Consider the following 18,826-nt stretch of genomic DNA (forward strand, 5'->3'; position numbering starts at 1 on the left):
CGACCCTAATCTGATGGGTAGGTCAAGGAGGGAGCTCTGGAGCTGGGATGGTTGCTGGTTCCAGGTCTTCAGCTGCTAATTCCAGTCTTTCCAAACCCCTAAGTGAGCGAGGTGATTAATACATCCCCTGGCACCTGGGGGCCCAGGCTTTGGTAAGATCCTGATTTGTACCTAGGCTGGGTTTTGTTGGTGACTGTGGGGTATGTGTGTGTGTGTGTGTTCACACATACATGCATGCATGTATCTTCTTTGGTGAGGGGAAAACCAGAAGACAACCTCAACTGGCCTAGAATTCTCTGGATAGACTAGGCTGACTGGCCAGCAAGCCCCCAAAAGCCTCTTGTCTCCCCCTCCTAGCACCGGGATTGCAAAGATACACGGCCATACCCATCTTTTTATGTAAGCTGTAGAGAGCCACTCCCGTCCTCACACTTGTGAGGCAAGAGTTCTACTGACTAAGCCGTTTCCCCAGCACTGATGCGTGCTCTTACATAAGACCAATCTAGGAAAATATAGACTGTTATACCCAGTTAGCTCTGGAAGGTAGAAGGCTGGGTATAGGGAAAAGCTGTTGTCTCATTCAGAAGCCAGATAGATCAAAGCTGGCAGAATGCTCCGACTTGGGATTTCATCACTGGTACATCAAAAAAGAAACAAAAATTGAAAATAATCTGAGTGTTTACCGCCTTCTCAGACTGTTTCCTTGCTTGCATCAGCTGGGATAAATAAAAATACTGTTTCTATAAAAACTGATTATTCCTGATAAAATATTCTGGAGATAATTTTTTTTCAGATCAGCTTCTCTGAAAATTACATATATGCATATGCTACCTAGCTGCTTCGAATGAGCGTCTGTCATTAGCCCCGGTTGCAGATTGGAAGAGACAGGCTGTGTGAGGGGCACAGAGAGAAGCATGTCTCCGGTCACCAAGCAATCAGCCCCAAATTGGAGACGTTTGCTCTCCAGCTTTAGTTGGCCGCATTGAAAGCTACTGAGCTGATTTTAACAACAAGGGGTTTAGGACCTGCTACCAAATCACAGCCCACGGCCATTATTTAGCAGAATTGGAAGTTCTGGGTTTTTTTTTTTTAGAAAGTACAAAGTCCTGAAAGTCGTGGAGGGGAAACCTGAGCTGTGTGATGGGAACAGATAATATTTAATGGACACAGAAGGTTAATGAAACATTTCACAGAGTCATTGGCAAACTGCAGAGAACACAAAGAGAGGAGATGAAAATGAAGGTGCTTGGCTTGGAGCTCACCTGGCCCTTAGGAGAGGGCTGGTTGGCTCTCAGAATGAGTTTGCAGAAATGGGCCCAGATTCCCCCTATGAAACAATTGCTTGTTATTAATATGCTAATCTGGATCAGGTCTTCTAGAGTTTGTTTTCCTAAAGTTGACTCTCTTAGGTGACTTTCTCTGCAAAGCTGGACAAAGAGCTCTTGGCAATGTGTAACTTGAGAAAATTAATTAATACTACAGCCGCTTCATCAACTTCTAAGCATGCCACACACCTATCATCCACGGTGTTGTTATTTTAATTGACACTGACTATGTTAGCAGCTATACCGTCGCCTTACAAAATGCCAAGGTATTGGAGGAAGAAGTGGCAGAGCCAGAGGACAGGGTGGTCTGTCTCCTCACTTAGCACAGAGAGTCTTGGTGACATTCTGTAACAAAATGTAACACACCAGGTAACTCACATTTATTTGATGGTGGTTTGGCATGGCAGGAGAGCCTTTTGAAGGTCCAGGGTGAACCAGATGTTCTTAATGCCTGCATCTGAGGAAGCTTGGTTAGCAATGTAGAGATATAATCAGACAGGAAGGGTGTGTGCTGGTACCAGTGCTCTGAGCAAAGACAGGAGCTATCCACCCGGCTCCTCTGACCCATCCTGCTCATCGCTTCCTGTTTCTGCCTGTGGTGATGGGTGGGGACCCTTCCTTGCTGGAACCAGAGTCTCACAAACTACAGCCACATGGGCTCAATCAGAGAATCTATTGATGGCAAGCTCTTATGAAGACAGAGGGAGGGCTACATAAATTAGATTTTCATAGATGACTTTGGTTTTTGTGATCTGCACCAAGGGGAGAGAAATTCTACACCTTGCTTCAGGGAAGAGGGAGAAGCTGGGCTGGGACAATGGGAGAAGTTGAGAGGGACCCTGCTTCTGAGGCTATTAGGGTGGGGTATCACCCTATGAATCTCAACACTGGCATCGTCTCAACCCAAAACACAAAAGAATGTAGTGTCGTTTCAATGGTATTTTAATAAATAAAGCTTGCTTAGGGATCGGGAAAGTAAAACAGCCACACCGGCCAGCCTTACAGACCAGGCAGTGGTGACACACACCTTTAACCCCAGTAGCTGTACTAGTTTGCCATAGAAACAGGCGGTGTATGCCTTTAATCCCAGACCTACAGAGGATTATAAAACGGGAGGAAACAGCTCTCAGACAGTCTCATTCTGAGATTCCTGGAGCAGGATCGCCATTTCAGACTGCAGTTGAGGTACGAACCAGTGGCTGGCTGCTTGACTTTTCGGATCTTCGGGTTGAACCCCAATTTCTCCCTCTGAGTTTTTACTAACTGAGCATCAAAAAAAAAAAAAAAAAAAAAAACCATACAGGCTCTGGGATGGAAAGGCAATGGGAGCCTGCTGGCTGTGAGGATGGCTAACCTAAGTTCCCTAGGCTTCAGGAAGCTGCCACAAGTGAGTGCAGGTGTAAGGAAATGGACGAGCCAGTATAGAAATGAAGCTAAACCTACTTTAGCTCTGGGGGAAAGGCAGAGGTCTCAGGGACCAGGGCAAATAGAACACTGTTTACAGGGAGCAAGGGCACCCTTAAAAGACAGTTACCATGGCGTGGATGACTGACAGCTGATTGCCTCTATCGGGTTTTTTCCCTAGACAATTAGAACTCTTCTGTTTGAACATACTAGAAAATAAGATTTTAAACAGTTAGTCCAAGTGAGGACCAGGATCGTCCCAGGTATCATCAGAAGGGAGAGAAGGCTGTTTTAGAGACAGCCATGGGTTACAGTGAAAAGGAGCCAGGCGCTTAGAAGGAGCAGGAAATTTAATGAAGAATTCTGGACAAAAAAATTGTCAGGATGAAAGCGATTACCCCAAGCAGACTGGAGCCCGGAGCCATGGGATAATTGGGAGGGCTCCAGGGTCCCTCCCTTCAGCAGCAGAGGACCGTGTGGGCAGGTTTGGGTGCTTGTGGCATGTCTCCCCAGAACATTGTTTGCTACCCTCCTGAAAATACAGTGATGGGTAAATCAGTCAGCGCCCAGCAAGGGGATGGCCTCAGCAGTTACAGGACAGTCGCCATCTTCATTTTTAACAGACTGACTAAAACCCACAGTTGTCATGTGCTTACCACACAATGCTTTTCCATTCATTCATTCATTCATGAACTGATTTCACTTACTTACTTGGTCAACCACTCCTGGGCAGCTTGTACATACCAGACATGGAGGAGGCATGGGAAAACACAGCACCTGCATGGGGTGGGGGACAGCAGTAGCCATTGGCCAACAAGAACCCAGGCGCTATTCTAGAGAGCAGAAAACAGGAGAAGGGTTAACCCTGGGAGTGGCGAGCCTCCTTCCAGAGGGACCCCCACCGAAACTCTATCTTACTAAAGACCCTGCAGCCTGTGAATCTAGTCATTGCAGTTCTGAGACTGTCTTTGACTGCCTTGACACCTACAGGTTATAATTAAGTCTTGCTATTCAGAACAATGGCTCTGGGCCCTTGGGAGTGAGACCCGCCTCTCGGGTTTGCAGAGGCGGATTAGAGTTTGTTCAGCTTGGTTGGTGTTGAATGTTTATCCTCCGGTCTTCATTCTCTGCGTGCCCCTTTGCTCTGAAACGTGCTTGCCTCTTTCTTCCTGTCCATTTCTCTGCCTTGCTCCTCATCTCGGAGGCCAATCCAATGTTGTCGTTTTACAGCTGAGGAGATGGTGGCTAGGGATTCGCTGGGGGCAAGGGGTGTCCCTGGACCGTCTACAGTGGGAGAGATTTGGCATTAAAATCAGACCTCCTACTCTTAACTTCTGTCTTAAAACAAACAAACAAACGTCCATTAATCAATTAATTAAAGTTAGACGCTACCACCCAACACATTTTCGGTAAGCAGGAGTTTTACTTTACCTTGCAAGGGAACTCAAGACCACAGCAGAAGGCATCGTGGTCCCTGCCTGTGCCCTTGTGGTAGACAATGCCCCGGCCTGCCTGTCTTCTCCCTGGAACCTCTGAGTCCACTTTCCAGACTTCTCAATAATCTTCACCAACTGGAATCTGTGACAGCCCCCCTTCCCTATCCTCCTAGCCCCCAAGAGGATTAACTTTTTTTTAAACCCATGGCTTCTGGGGGGAGTATTTTTCAACCATGGAATATAGCATATCACTCCTTCCACTCTCTTTGACCTTCATAAATATCTATAAGACAAATACCACATGCCTTCTCATAGGCAGATTGTAGAATGTGTGTGTGTCTGTGTGTATGTGTGTGTGTCTGTATCTGTCTGTATGTGTGTTTGTATGTGTGTCTATGCACGTGTGTGTATGTGTGTGTGTCTGTGTGTGCATACATGTGTGTGTGTGCATGTGTGTGTGTCTGTGTGTGTGAGTGTTTGATGAATAAAAGATGATGACAAGAAAGAAAGTATGAATACAAATGAATTTACTTAAAGAAACCTCGGGCTGTCAAGGAGAGTTTGGAATTCATGTCAAGATTCTTTTCCCTATTCCTCCCTTTTTTTGCCTTGAACTACCTAGAGTAAGGGTCAGGAAACTTTTTCTGCACAGAGACAGTTAATAAATACTTTCAGCTCTGTGAGCCATGCAGGCTCTTTGGTAAAAACTTGGATCTGCTGTTCCCAAGCCTGAGCAGCCACAGGAAGAATGGGGACAGCTGTGTTCCTGCAGTCCATCTGCAAAGAGGCAGTAGGTGGGAGATGGCTCAGAGACTGGAACGTGCTGACCTCTTTGGTAATGTGTTGATACTTTATATCTTCATGATACTGTTTTAATTTCTAAAAGCTAAAAAAAAAAATAGTTGCATGTTGTATCTGTGCATGTGAGTGCAGTGTCTACAGAGGCCAGAAGAAGTCGCTGAATCCCCTGGAGCTGAAGTTGAAGGTTGTGAGCCACCATGGGGGTGCTGGGAATCACAATCAGGTCCTCTGCAAGAGCAGCACCCGCTCCCAAGCACTGAGCCATCTCTCCAGCTCAACTTCCTAGGACTACATTTTCTCCCCACAATCCCAGCCACCTGTCTTCCCATCGTTGTCTCGCAGAAGACTCGGAAACACAGCTGAGCTGACACCTCACTTAGGAAACTTTCTTTGGCCTACAAAACGGAAAGAGACACACTCTCTACATTAGTGAGTTTAGCGTGGCTTATGTTGCCATGTGCCATTCATCCTTTCCAAATAATCCCGTAAATCGGCTCACTCCCACTTGAACAGAGATTGACTGAAGTCCACAAGCTGCTTCTTTAAAAAAAAAAAAAAAAAAAGTCACCATCACCAGATATATGAAAAACGCGGTGTAAACACTAGACCGAGACCAAAGACAGGGACAAGGATGTGTGCCGAATGGGGTCTTCTCCTTACACAAGTACAGAGGCAAGCAAACGAAAGATTGAAGTAAACAGGGTTCACTGAACAGAAACAGGACAGAGAGTCAGCATCAAGAAGGAAGCCCATGGGATGTGAGCTCCAGCTTTCTCAGCCCTCACCCCAGAACATGACGTTTACTCTTCTCCATTAGGATTTCCACCAGGTAACAACTGAAGAATTACATTGGTCTTCATGGAAACATTTTAGTAGAAGTTATCTCTCCCAACAAGCACTACGCCTACCCTGGTTTACCACATTAAGAAGTCCCCTCTCGTTTGGGGCTAGTCCCGGGGTAGGTGATACGAGCCACCAGTATCTCAAGGACAAGAGAACCTTCAGGCTCCTGCAGCTGTGTTCAGAACCACAGGCCGTGTCCAGTGGTGGGTTTGTTAGCCTCTGGATGTGTTTGGGGAGTCTGGGGATGGGCTATTCCATGGGTGTGTCTCTTGCAACCACTGTAGCTCAGAAGAGAGCAGTGTCGGACATGCTGTGGTCCCATAGCTCTCAGCCCCTGCGCTAGACAGTGACAGCTAGTCTAGTGAGGCCGGGGGTCACCATCTTGATGGCAGGCAAGGTTGCACTGCCACACTGGATGTTGGGGATGCATGGGAAAGGGATGTGGGGGTAAAAGGTCTGACTTTCACTAACACTTTAATTCTAAGCTGTCTAGTACACTTGAGAAAGTGGAGTGGTTGTTAGGCAGGAGAGGTCTGGGTGAGTACATGATGAAGCCAAATGTGGGCTTCGTTCTAAAAAGGGCTGTCTCAACTGCTGGCTCAGCAAAGAGCCCATTCCCCAATCTGATGCAAGGGCATCTGGCCAAAAGAGAGAAGATGATACAATCTGGGTTGAAATCCAAAAAGAATCTAACAGCAGGGGTCTGATCATGCTGCAGTCATGACTGACTGCTTAAGGCAATTTTTTTTTTTGTTCACAAATGAAAAATCAGAGGAGAGATGCTGAGCTAGGGTTCTAAGAATGGCGGGGAGGGATTTATGTAAGAAATATGAGTCTATTCTGGGAACTTGGATTGCCTCATTTATAAAGGCAGGGACAGATGGGATCACTTCGGTGGGAAGGAATCTGTATTACGTTCTACTTGCGTTATTTGCCTTCGTTTAAATATTCTTATTAGTAATATGTGTGTCAGAACAAAAGCATTTGCTATCAATCATTACCAAACAATGAGTAATCCCGCATAGACGCGGTCTACGTATTTTTGACAGTTACAGCAACGCAGCGCTGGAGTTGGTCTCTTCCCTTGAAGAGGAAGAAAGATGTTTGTGTTGAATTCTTAATGCTTTGCTTTGGGGGCCAGGTCCCCCTCGAAGACTTTCTAAAGGCCTCGTTTCTCTTCTGTCTATGGAACTGTCCTCTAGGGAGGTAAAAAACTTCCTGACAAAATGGGAACTCCTTAGCGGCTTCTTTGTTTGTTTGTTACATTTCTGGAAAATACACTCTGGTGTTCCTGCGTGCTACTGAAGCAAAGCTTACATTGTTGTCTTTGGGAGCCTCTTTTGTAGCAGACTTCAAATGACGGCCTAGTGGCTGTGTCCTACTTAGCTTTAAATGTCCACTTGACATTGCCTAGGGTCATCTGAGAGGAAAGCCTGTGTGGAGGGATTGCAGAAGGTTAGATTGGCCTGTGGGTGTGTCTGGAAAGGGCTGTCTGGAGTGCTAACTGATGTAGGAGTGACCACCCCACGGTGGACGTCGCCATTCCCAGGTTGTCTGTCATCCTGGGCTTTCTGAGAAAGCTTTCTAGGCATTAGGCTGTGGGTGAATCAGCGAACAGTATTCCTCTGTGGTTTATCCGAAGCTCCTGCTCTGACTTCCCACAGTGATTGTGAGCTGAAATAAACCCTGTCCTCCCTTAAGTGCTTTTGTTGTCGTGTTTATCACAGCATTGGATTGGAAGTAGAAGAGATTGATAATAACCAGAGCCGGGGAGAGGCAGCAGGGTAAGGGACAAACAACAAGCAGTGACTATTCCCAATCAAATCTTCCCTTCGAGAAAAGGGGGATCGCGTGAATGTAACGGGTAAGGGAGCTATGCAAACCTATGAAGACTATGTCAAGTGAGGACACAGCACACACAAAGGCCCTGAAAAGACAGCTAGCATAGCAACTTGGAAGAACACCAAGAAGTGTGTGGTGGGACCCCCATGCAAAGATGCAATCCAGGATGGTTAAGTTAAAACCTGATGGATGTCCAAAAACTGGAGATAAGAGTGCTATTCAAATTTTAAAAGCTAAGTTTGGAATCTGAGGGGCATGGGTAAGAGCAGGGGACACTTAAAAGACAGCTGCCTGAGCAGGAGGTGGCAGATTGTCAAAGAGGGAGACCCACGGATAGTGAACAATGGCCAGTTTTAGCATAGGGTTTAAATTTCTAGCTAGGATTGGATAATGGGCAGGAGGTGTGGGAAGAAGACACACAGCCTGTAGGCTTCTTCAGCTCTAATTGCACCAAAATGTACTAGAGAGCTGGCTTGGGATTCACTCAAGCAAAGACGACATCTTAGACATACTTAAGGAAGCAGGGCAGTAGCTGGAGATATGGCTCAGCAGCTAACAAGTGCTGCCCTTACAGAGGACCAGAGTCAAGTGCACAGCACCCACAGAGTGACCACTGTCACTCCAACCCCAGGAGGATCTAGTGCCCTCTTCTGGCCTCCACCGGCACTGGATGCGTGGGGGAGGTCATGCATGCACATGGAGAGAGAGAGAGAGAGAGAGAAAGAGAGAGAGAGAGAGAGAGAGAGAGAGAGAGAGAGAGAGAGAGAAGAGGAGAGGAGAGGAGAGGAGAGGAGAGGAGAGGAGAGGAGAGGAGAGGAGAGGAGAGGAGAGGAGAGATTTAAAAAACATAAATAAAGAAGCCACATCAAAGAGCAGAGAGACTGGTGTTGGTGAAGTCCTGATTACTTGGGTTGCTCATTATCACAAAATTCTTTTTTTACAATAAACAAGTTCAAGGAGATCATGTGCCCACGTCCTGAAAAGATCACCGCATGTGTTTAAAATGTCCTTATTCATTCTTTGAAAACTTCACATGTTTATGCCATGTCCTTTAATCTTGCCCATCCCCCATCAGTTCTAAATCCCTCAGTCCCTCTCCCTCCTAATTTCACGTGTTGTTCTCATTACTGTTAGTCGGCGGAGTCAAGTAAATGCCAACCATATGTAAGTGGATGTGTGGTGACCGTCTGGGCCATGAGCAACCCGCCAGCAGCCACATCCGCATAAAAGATGACTCTCCCTTCCCAGCCACCGCTGTTGACTCTTTAGCTTGACTCCGAAGTTAATGCGCTCCCATAATAGAAAATCTAGAAGGAAGAGAGAGATAAAGAAAGGTGGTGTACAGCAAACCGCTCGCTGTAACACTGTCTCAACACAGTCTTAGCGGCACAATGCCTATTTTGCAGAAACTGCAACTTTTCGTACATCCTATTTTTCAGTCATAATTTGCTTCCTATATAAAATAGTCCACTTGCATTATTAATGTTAATTCCATGCCAGAAATACATTTTGTTTCCTCTGAAGGTTTTCTGCAGGGTGATGCTCTACTTTTATTCGTTCCGAAGTTCTTCCATGAGTCTCCACCTGGAGCATGGAGTGTTTATACTTTTCCTGTTTTTATACAAGCTGGAAATGAGTGTGTTACTGTGGTGTGTGTGTATCTGTCTGCCTCTCTCCCTCTCTCTCTCTCTCTCTCTCTCTCTCTCTCTCTCTCTCACACACACACACACACACACACACATGCATGTGCGCACACACACACAGGTATGTAGGTGTGAGCACACTCTCCCTTGCTACACACATTAGGCTTTATTTCTGAAAGTAAAATCCTCAAATCTGTACTGCCTCTTGAGAATTTATATTTCAGAAAGGTGTCTTCATTTTTCATTACATTTGTTACATCTATTTGTTTGTGTGCATTTGTGTGTGCACACATGTGTTCAGGTGCCGTGCCATATATGTGGACATATATAGGATAACTTTTGTGAACTGCTTCTCTCTGAAACCCACCATCCTGGGTATCAAACTCAACCCATAGGCTCGGGGACAAACTCCTTTACCTGCCAAGACATATCCATGACCCAGAAAGGTGTTTTGCCACCAGCAGTCATGAAATTTTGTTTTTTTTCCCTAAGTTTGGCTTGGCTTTTTCTGATTATTTTGACAATTTTATAAGTAAAACAGAATTCATTTCATTTTTATAATTTTTTTGTCTTGTTGTTTTGCTAATAGTTATTCTTTCCTTATTGTTTTTTTAAACCAGCTTTTCATAAATTCAAAATAAACCAGAGCTTATTTGACACAAACATATCCTCGGCCATCCCTCCAGCTTCTGTTTGCTTTCTCTTGGTATTTTAGCTTATAAAAACTTTCATTCAAGTACCTTAATCTATCAATAATTCACAGAGTAAATTACGCTTATGATTATATCTCAGAAAGGTCTTCTTTGCTCTGTTTCATAAATATTCAGTGGCTCTTTACCCTCTCGGTGCCTTAATCTACCCAGAATTCATTGGGTAATGCTTGCAGTTTTAATACGCTAACCTTCATTTTTGGTGAGCACGGATGCTTGATAAATTTTATACTTCACAAACTGACTTTAAATGTGCAAACTTTAGAGTGCTGGGAGCTGGAGGGATGGCCCAGCAGTCAAGTTGCTTACTGCCCTTGCAGAGGGCTGGCGTTCAGTTCTCAGCACCCGTATTGGGGTCCTCACAACCACCTATAACTCAAGCCCCAGGGCGTCCGAGGCCCTCTTATGACTCCTGCAGGAGCTGCACTCACACACACACAGGTTTGCACATACGTCTATTTTTTTTTAAAAAAAATCTTTAAATAAAGTAAAACTTTCACTTCCATTATTCTGCATTCTGCTTAGGATTTGAGAAAAATACAAATAAAAATTAAATCCCTCCAATGCTTTACCCGTGGCTTTGCTTTCCAAAGTATTATATTTCTTGTCTTTGCACAAAAATCTCCTTAACCCTTGTACACGGTTCTAATGGGCCTGGCATAATTCCATCATCCGTGATTTATGTAAATTCTACTCAAGCCAATTAAAATTTCCAGCCTGTGTCCCCTCTGGAGGTACAGGGTATTTACTGTGACTTCACCTCGCTGCTTAAATAAAATTATTTTGAATATCTGCATTGACTTCTTCTGCATAATTAAAGTTACTTCAAAATTTAAATGGAAAAAATGCCCTCAAAATCCGGTGTGGTTGTGAGCATGCATATACATAAGGAAAAGGTGTTCTCTTTGTAGCTAAAAAAGGAATTCACTTGGAGAATGGAATTTTTTCCATTGACATCGGAAGCACCAGAGCTCTGAATAGGGAGCCTCTTCAATGCTTTTGGTAATAGGATCAAGATCTTTAATTAATAACATAACAAGTATGAAATTCCCATCTCCTTTTTGCAGGTGAACCGTGAGCAACATAGCCTCCAGGGGAGAGAGACGAGACGTACACAGTCACATAAACAAAAGCAGAGGCAGGCTACAAAAGGCTCAATGCGCTTGTCCCTGGGAACTCTTCAGGACTAGTTCATAGCGCGTTTGTATCATGGAAGTAACTTCTGGGTGTCAGAGAGAAACCTGGATTGTTAATAGGAGAGAGTTTCAAGAGGAGAAGGGTTGACACATAGCACTGAGCAGACAATACCTCATCCCTGTTAGCCAATGTCTAAATAAAGATCTATGGGAGATTAAAGATTCCCTAGGAGGACTGTGTGGGGATGACTGTGCTCCCCTTTCAGGTTGAGGAACCCCCCCCTCCCTGAATCCCACATACACACAGACACAGCAGCCAGGTACTGCTTCTTGGAACTCATTGGCTGCCATGGGGATCTTGATCTCAGGTGTGATCCTGGTATACGTTACTGAAGCCCAGAAGGTACACACACCAAGGTCACTTCCCCTTGACAGATAAGCCTGTGTCTGGCATTCCTTCTGTGTCCAGCATTTTGCTAAATTCCTGTATCCCTCTCTTACTCTAATAATAACACACACAGAGGTCCTCAAAACACCGTTTGTTGTGTGCACAAACTGAGACCCAGGGAACCAGCTACTTACTCGAGGAAGAGAACAGTGTGGCCCAGTTTACCTAACATGGCTTTGGCCAGTGCCTCTTGTTTTGGCATAATTATTAATAGTATCTACTTTCATGCTACAACATAGTCTGGTTTGAACAATAAATTATGTGGACACTGTATTAATTTCCTATTGCTGCCGTAACAGATTGCTCAGAACCCTGTGCATTTATTATCACGCTGTTTTGTGGGTTGAGCATTGCACATGGCTGTGCTAAGGGCACATCTAGGTGTCTACAGGTCTATATGCACACGTGTATGCAGAGCTCACATGTGTGCATATAGACCTGTAGACACCCTATTGAGTTTCAGGAGGCTGCTTGCAATCACTAGGTGATGGTCCCATCCTCCATATCCAAAGCCACCAATGGCAGGTCAAGTCCCTATCCCACTACATCACTGTGACCTTCTAGTCTCCCTCCTTTCTAGACACCCTGAGATTACATATGATCCAGTAACATCCAGGTAAAACTTTATTTTAGGTGAGCTGACCTATCTTCATAGCTGACCACTATACTATGTAATCTGACATATCACTAGGTCCCAGAGATTAGCATATGTCAGTTTTTACAAGGGGTTGAGAGAGAAAATTGAGATCAGAAACCCCCTTCTTAGTTCAGGTCACTTGTGTAGATGTCCTGGTGGGAAGAAGCCTGAGAATTAAAGACAAAACTCAATGGAAAGTGTCCCTTGGTGCTTAGTTTGTTCAAAACACTTGATTGATGAAGTTCTACCATACAGTAGAATACTGTCTTCAAGATGTCTGTGGTCTAATGAGATCAGGAGCCTATGCTATAGATAGATAGATTGATAGATAGATTCATACATACATACATGATAGATACATACATATATAGATGATGATAGAAGATAGATAGATGATAGATAGATAGATAGATAGATAGATAGATAGATAGATAGATACAAACAGATAGATGATAGATACATAGGTAAATACATAGATACCTAGATAATAGGCAGATAGATGATAGAAGATGATAGACCATGATATTAGATAGATAGATAAATAGATACAATAGATAGATAGATAGATAGATAGATAGATAGATAGATAGATAGATAGATAGATAGATAGATAGATAGATAGATGTAGATAAATATATGTATTATGTTCAGGTATATGTATGTATATATATATGTCTGTGTACAGAATACCTGTTTTTTACAAAAAAAGTCTTTAACAAATAACTTGATGCCAATGTAATATGAGATATTAAGCACCATGTATAAATGGTAGGCACTAGTACAAAAAGCATGGCCAATTTAAGTGCCACGTTTACAAACTAAGTTAGACTCAGTCTTATCATTTTCTTGTTTATCACAGCAAACACAGAATCCCAGGTCATTTCTTAAGTCTCCAAGCAGCCCTCAACCTCCAGGGATCACCTCGTAAATAAAAAACACAGCACTCTTTAAAAAAGAAAAAAGAAACTGTGGGATAATTTCCAAGGGAGCTTTGCGGAATTTTTCTCTTGCGTAAGCTCTGAATAACTGCAAGGTTCTAGAGACAAACTTACAAGTTCCGTTTCAGGGTAAAAATACAAAGCCGAGATGCCGCTGGCATCTATACCATGGCATCAGCGGCTCTCGCCTTTTCTTCTCCTGGGGTAGGGGGTGGGAAACCCAACATCTTATTTTTCTAAATAGATTTGTTGATTTGTGTGTGTGTGTGTGTGTGTGTGTGTGTGTGTATGCCTGCATGTGGGTACCCTTAGGGAGAAAACGAAGGTGTCATATCCCCAGGAGCTAGAGTTACTAGCGAAGTGTTTATGAGCTGCCTAACATGGATGCTGGGAACTGAACTGGGGTCCTCTGGAACAGCAGTATGTGCTCTTAACTTCTGAGCCATTTCTCCAGCCCTCATATCAAGGTTTTATGTGGCAACACACATACACATAGAGAGAGAGGGAGAGGAGAAAGGGAGAGGGAAAGAGAGAGAGAATTCTCTCCAGACTTAACTGGAGATTCGCCAGACCTTGTCCCTGTGTTCACCCACAATGAACCTGCAGAGATCCTATTGTGGTCCCCTGATTTGTTAGTACACTGTGCTACAAAAGATGTCTGGAAGGCAAAGAATGAGGCCACTTTTGTTAAGACCTTTGAGTTCGTTCAAGTAGGTGTTCCCAAAGACGCGGTCCACAGATGTCATCAATCCTGGTCGGAAAATGTGCCACAAGGAGGAGATACAGATAGAAAACGTTCCCTGGGGCAACGGGGTCTTATCTGCCCAGGGAAACTGAGTCTCACTGTGTCGGAGCTGCAGTCAGTATAAGATCATCATTTATTATGACTGGAAATAAACCTCTGTGCGCAACTCACTGATACCTGGGCATGTACTACAGCATCTCCAAAAAAAAAAAAAAAAAAAAAAGCATTAGCTGTGTGTGTCTGTGTTTTTCATTTGAATACTCTGCCCAAAGCAAATCAGCATCATCAAAGTTGAGAAAAGGTCACTGGCGTGCTCCCTGGGTCGTTTCTCTTCAAAATGACTCACCAGGGCATTGACTGCACGTGGAGCTGTGCCTCAGACTCCATTGATTGAAGCGTCTCTTCCGGGACTTGAGGCAGCCCAACGCTACAAAGGACAGTGTCTTTTAAGGCCTGGCTCTTCATCTTGGCCTTGTAGCAGCGGGTTTGTTCCTCGTTGTGTGTAAGATCACAGTGTTAGATTCTGCGTCTTTCATGGGGGGGAGATGAGAAGATGAGCCAAATGCAGGCCACTATGTTAATGGTTTGTTGTTGTGCCTGAAGCCAACAACTTGCGCGTGCTTTGTAATTTGGTTTCATTATGCGTTCGCTTTGGGTTTTGTTTGTAAGGGAGCCTTGTGAATGCATCATACGGAGAGCATCTCAGTCATTACAGGGCATTGATTAATTAAAGAGTTGTTGGCTCGCATATCAAGGCATTACTGGTTCACAATCTCTAGTAGAGACCCCCCCACACACACTCACTTTCCCCCAGATGGAAGGAAGTAGAGGAGCTGGGTACCAGGAAAGATGTTTAAGGGGATTCTACCCTGGTGGCCTTCCCCAACCCTCTCCTCCCACTCTCAGAGGCTATAACTCACAGCCTAGTGAGCACATACTATACCCTCTGAAGCAGCATTCATGAACACGGTGGCTCCACACCCCTGCACCACCTACGGTCTCTTTGTCGGTCTCCCTTGGGATAATGCATCTTCGCTCCAGAAATTTCGGGGGTGACCCTTGTGCTGTCACATCTTATGTATCCACTTAGGTCATTTGATTTTTATGTTTCTAATTTCACTTTTGTTTTCTAAGAAAATTCTATGGCTCCGTGACTGGGGGAAAACTGTTCAGTCAGACAGGTGCCTCTTGGAAGCATGAGAACCTGCGCTTGTTTCTGTTTCTGTTGTATTGTTTCGTTTTAGACAGGACCTCACCATGTAGCCCTGATTAGCCTGGAACTCACTCTGTAAACCAGGCTGTCATTGAACCTCCAGATATCTGCCTGCCTCTGCCTCACCAGAGCTGGTCTAAAGGCATGCGGGACCTGAATTTGATCTCAGGACTCACATAGAAAAGCTGGGTTCTGGTGATATGCTTGTAATCCCAGGGCTAGGGAGGTGGAGAGAACCCTGGGATTGACGCGCTAGCTAGCTAGTCTAACTACATGGGTGAGGCGGAGGCCAGTGAGGGACCCTATTTCATAAAAGATGAACAACTCACAAAGACCAACATCCCAGGCTAAACATCCCCGGGCGTGGGGGTGGGGCACAGAACTGAACTGCTGTGGTAACATGCCCAGCCCGTGCTCCGTGGCAGGGGGTTATGTGCACACACTGGGGTACAGGGGTCGGCACAGAGCTGAGCTTCCTGGTAACATGTCCCTGGTGGTAACATGCCCAGCCTGTGCTCTATGGCAGAGGGTTATGTGCACACACTGGGGTACAGGGATCGGCACGGAGCTGGGCTGCCTGCTGTGGTAACATGCCCAACCCATGCTCTGTGGCAGAGGGCTATGCAATACACAGAGTCTCATTGTGCATGTTGGTAGGTACTCTCGTGGCTAGTAGCAAGATAATGCACGCTTACTGTGCTCCCAAATCCATGGAAAACTTTGCCTCACACACTACAGGATTATAAAATAGCAGTCGATGAAATATAGAACAAAAACAATAACATGAAGCAAATGATGCAATTAGTTAAGCTATCCAAGCCAAAATTTCAAGGCGTGCTGTGGCAGGACCTTGAATGGACAAGCAGAGTTGAAGGAGCTATGGATTTTGGAGTCAGTCCTAAGCTCAGACACTGCCTGATCGATCACAAGCCACCTTTGTGACTGACGATGGTGACTTCAACTTCTTTGCCTCAGACACTTTTTCTCCAAGTTGTATTGAAGCCGTTGTATAAAAAGCCTGGATATAGGCCGGGCAGTGGTGGCTCACACCTTTTATCCCAGCACTAGGGAGGCAGAAGCAGGCGACTCTCTATGAGTTCAAGGCCAGCCTGGTCTACAGAGTGAATTCCAGTACAGCTGGAGCTATACAGAGAAACCCTGTCTTGAAAAACCAAAATAAATAAATAAAGGCAACACCAAATAATTGTTAATTCCCTTCTTTAAGAAATTAAGCTGTCAGTTTAATATGCTTTGATATTGTTTACCACTGGGGCTTGTGTCGGTCAATTCAGACTGTCAACTGGCCCCAGGCTCATGGACTCAGACTCCTGTGCCAGAGTTGGGGAAAAAGAACAGATGGCCAAAGCTGAGGCCAGCACTTTCGACTCTGGTCTCTTAAAGAGAAACCTCCTCTTGGGGAGAGGGCTTTATGCTAACAATGCTGTCTGAGGCCTCAGATCTGGGCGTTCACTAACCAAGCATCTCCATCGTGCCCCTGCGCTTGGGAGCAGGTCGAGGTCAACAAGGAGAGGCATACATGGGTGGGGATTCCGTGCTTTGGGAAGTGTTCCATCCAGGAGAGGGCAAAGAAGGAGCACCCTGGCTAGTCCGTAAGAACTGAAGGATAGTCGTGGAGTCTAGGCCGAAAAGGATGAGAAGAGGCCTGAAACTGGGAAGCCTGACTTGGGAGGTGGGTTTTATATGATACCTGTGCCGCATGCATGTGCTGAGGTGGAGGAGCTGAAAGGGCTCGCATAGTTGGTTGGGAAGGAACTAGAGGACTTGCTTTTGATGCGGAAGGAAGACAGTGACCCTGTAAAGCCTCTGTTGCATCTTTGGGGGGGGTCTCAGGGCCACCTCCCCTGTCTGCTAAGACTGGATTGAATGACTTTACACATAAAACACTTACACCACCCCTAAGAGAGACTGAAGACAAACCCTTGAACATCAAAGTATGGTTTAGGTGATTGTAGTCACTCATGCCTGTAATTCCATTCAGGCGGGTCCAGCCTGAACTACAAAGTGAGTTCCAGGTCAGCCTGAGTTGCAGAGTAAAACTCTGTCCAAAAAAAAAAAAAAAAAAAAAAAGAATTCAAGCAAGCCAAAGCCATTTATTTCCCTAAGGCAGCCATGTTGTGGCTTCCCACCATGGGCCAGCTGTCCATAGCTGTCCATTCTTCTGCAGGAGGGCTCAGCCTGCAGCTTTGCAAAGGTGATGGGTGGGGGTGGGGACACTTCCCTGTGCCTTCTTCTATCTTGCTTTGTTTCTGAGTCTCAAACACAGCCACTCGAATCTGTCACGTGACTCACAGGAAACAAACAGGGTTTCAGCTTTCCGAGGGAGGGTTTGTGTGTTTGAGGCATCTCACTCAGGAGGGGAGGCAGAAGGCAATAGCATCTCTCAGCATTGATTTTTCTGACACTGCCAGCCCCTCTGGAATGCGAGAGCGGTCATGGCGTCCTTCAGAAAAGGCCGGATGTGCTCGCTGTGGTCTGGCCCTAGCATGAGAAGAGCGAGGGAAACTCACAAGGATGTCAGGTTTTGTGTGGGAATGTGTATGTGAGTGTGACACACACATGTGTACATGTGGTGGTCAAAGGTCGATGCTGTGTGTCTTTCTCAACCACTCTCATCAATTGTCTGAGACCGAGTGTGATCCTTGGTCTTAGCTGTCAACTCGACACAACTTACAGTTGCTTGGGAAGAGAGGATTGATGAGGAATTGTTTAAATCAGGTTGGCTTGTAGACATATCTATGGATAATTAATTGTTTGAGGGAAGAACCCCCACATACACTGTGGGTGGCACCATTCCCTAGAAAGAGGATCCTTGCTTGTACAAGTAAGGAAGGTGAGTTAAACACTAGTGTGCACACATTAACTCATCGTTTCCTGATTGTGTGTGTGTGCTGTGACCAACTCCCTCAAGTGCCTACACCTGTGGCTTCCCAGGTACAGTGGACAGAAACCTAGACTGAAAGCTGAGATGAACTCTTTCTCCCCTAAGTTGACTTTTGTGGGGGGGGGGGAATTCATCTCAGTGACAGGAAACGAAGACACAAAGTCCCCAACTGAGCCTGGCATTCACTGATGTGGCTGCACTGGCAGTCCAGCTGACCGAGGGATCTTCCTGCCTTTGCCTCCTCTTTGTTGAGATTGTAGACACTTGGTATTTTGCTCTGGTTTAATGGGGTTCTGGGGATCTGAATTCAGGTTCCCCTGTTACTGACTGAGCCTCGTCTCCCAAACCTCAACTTTGAATCAGTGTTTCTTTCCTATTGTACCTCATTTGAGTGCAGTGTTAGGAGGCTTTGTCCATTTGAATTTTTCTTAAACTTACCGGCCCAAGAAATCAAGTGGGTATAGGAACATGTGTACAAGTGTGTGTGTGTGTGTGTGTGTGTGTGTGTGTGTGTCTTAACGCAGAGGATATGATACTACTAAAGAAAAACAGAAAATAATCCCTTTACCCATGTAGGCTGAGTTTCATCTGATGCCCACATTTGCAAATCACATAAGTAAGATCATCATCTTTATCTTGTCTGCTTCACTGAGCTGAGAGAGGACTCACCACCACCACCACCACCAACAACAACAACAAAGAATTAGAATCTTGGCGAAGGGACTCCATGACCAGGGTGCATGGTCATCCCCTCTGAAGGGGATGTATTAAAAAACTAAAATCTTACTGTTATTACTGAGAGA

At 45.2% G+C, this 18,826-nt stretch overlaps 1 protein-coding gene across 2 annotated transcripts in view; it reads left to right on the top strand.

Moving 5' to 3' along the window:
* Cdh13 (cadherin 13) overlaps positions 1-18,826 on the top strand; it is a 938,536-nt gene that overhangs the window by 619,784 nt on the left and 299,926 nt on the right. The gene's annotated exons all lie outside the window — the stretch shown is intronic.

Source organism: Alexandromys fortis, unplaced genomic scaffold (genome assembly GCF_014885135.2).
Source record: "Alexandromys fortis isolate MF-2015 unplaced genomic scaffold, M_Fortis_MF-2015_v1.1 scaffold_1, whole genome shotgun sequence".
In the NCBI taxonomy this organism is placed as follows: domain Eukaryota; kingdom Metazoa; phylum Chordata; class Mammalia; order Rodentia; family Cricetidae; genus Alexandromys; species Alexandromys fortis.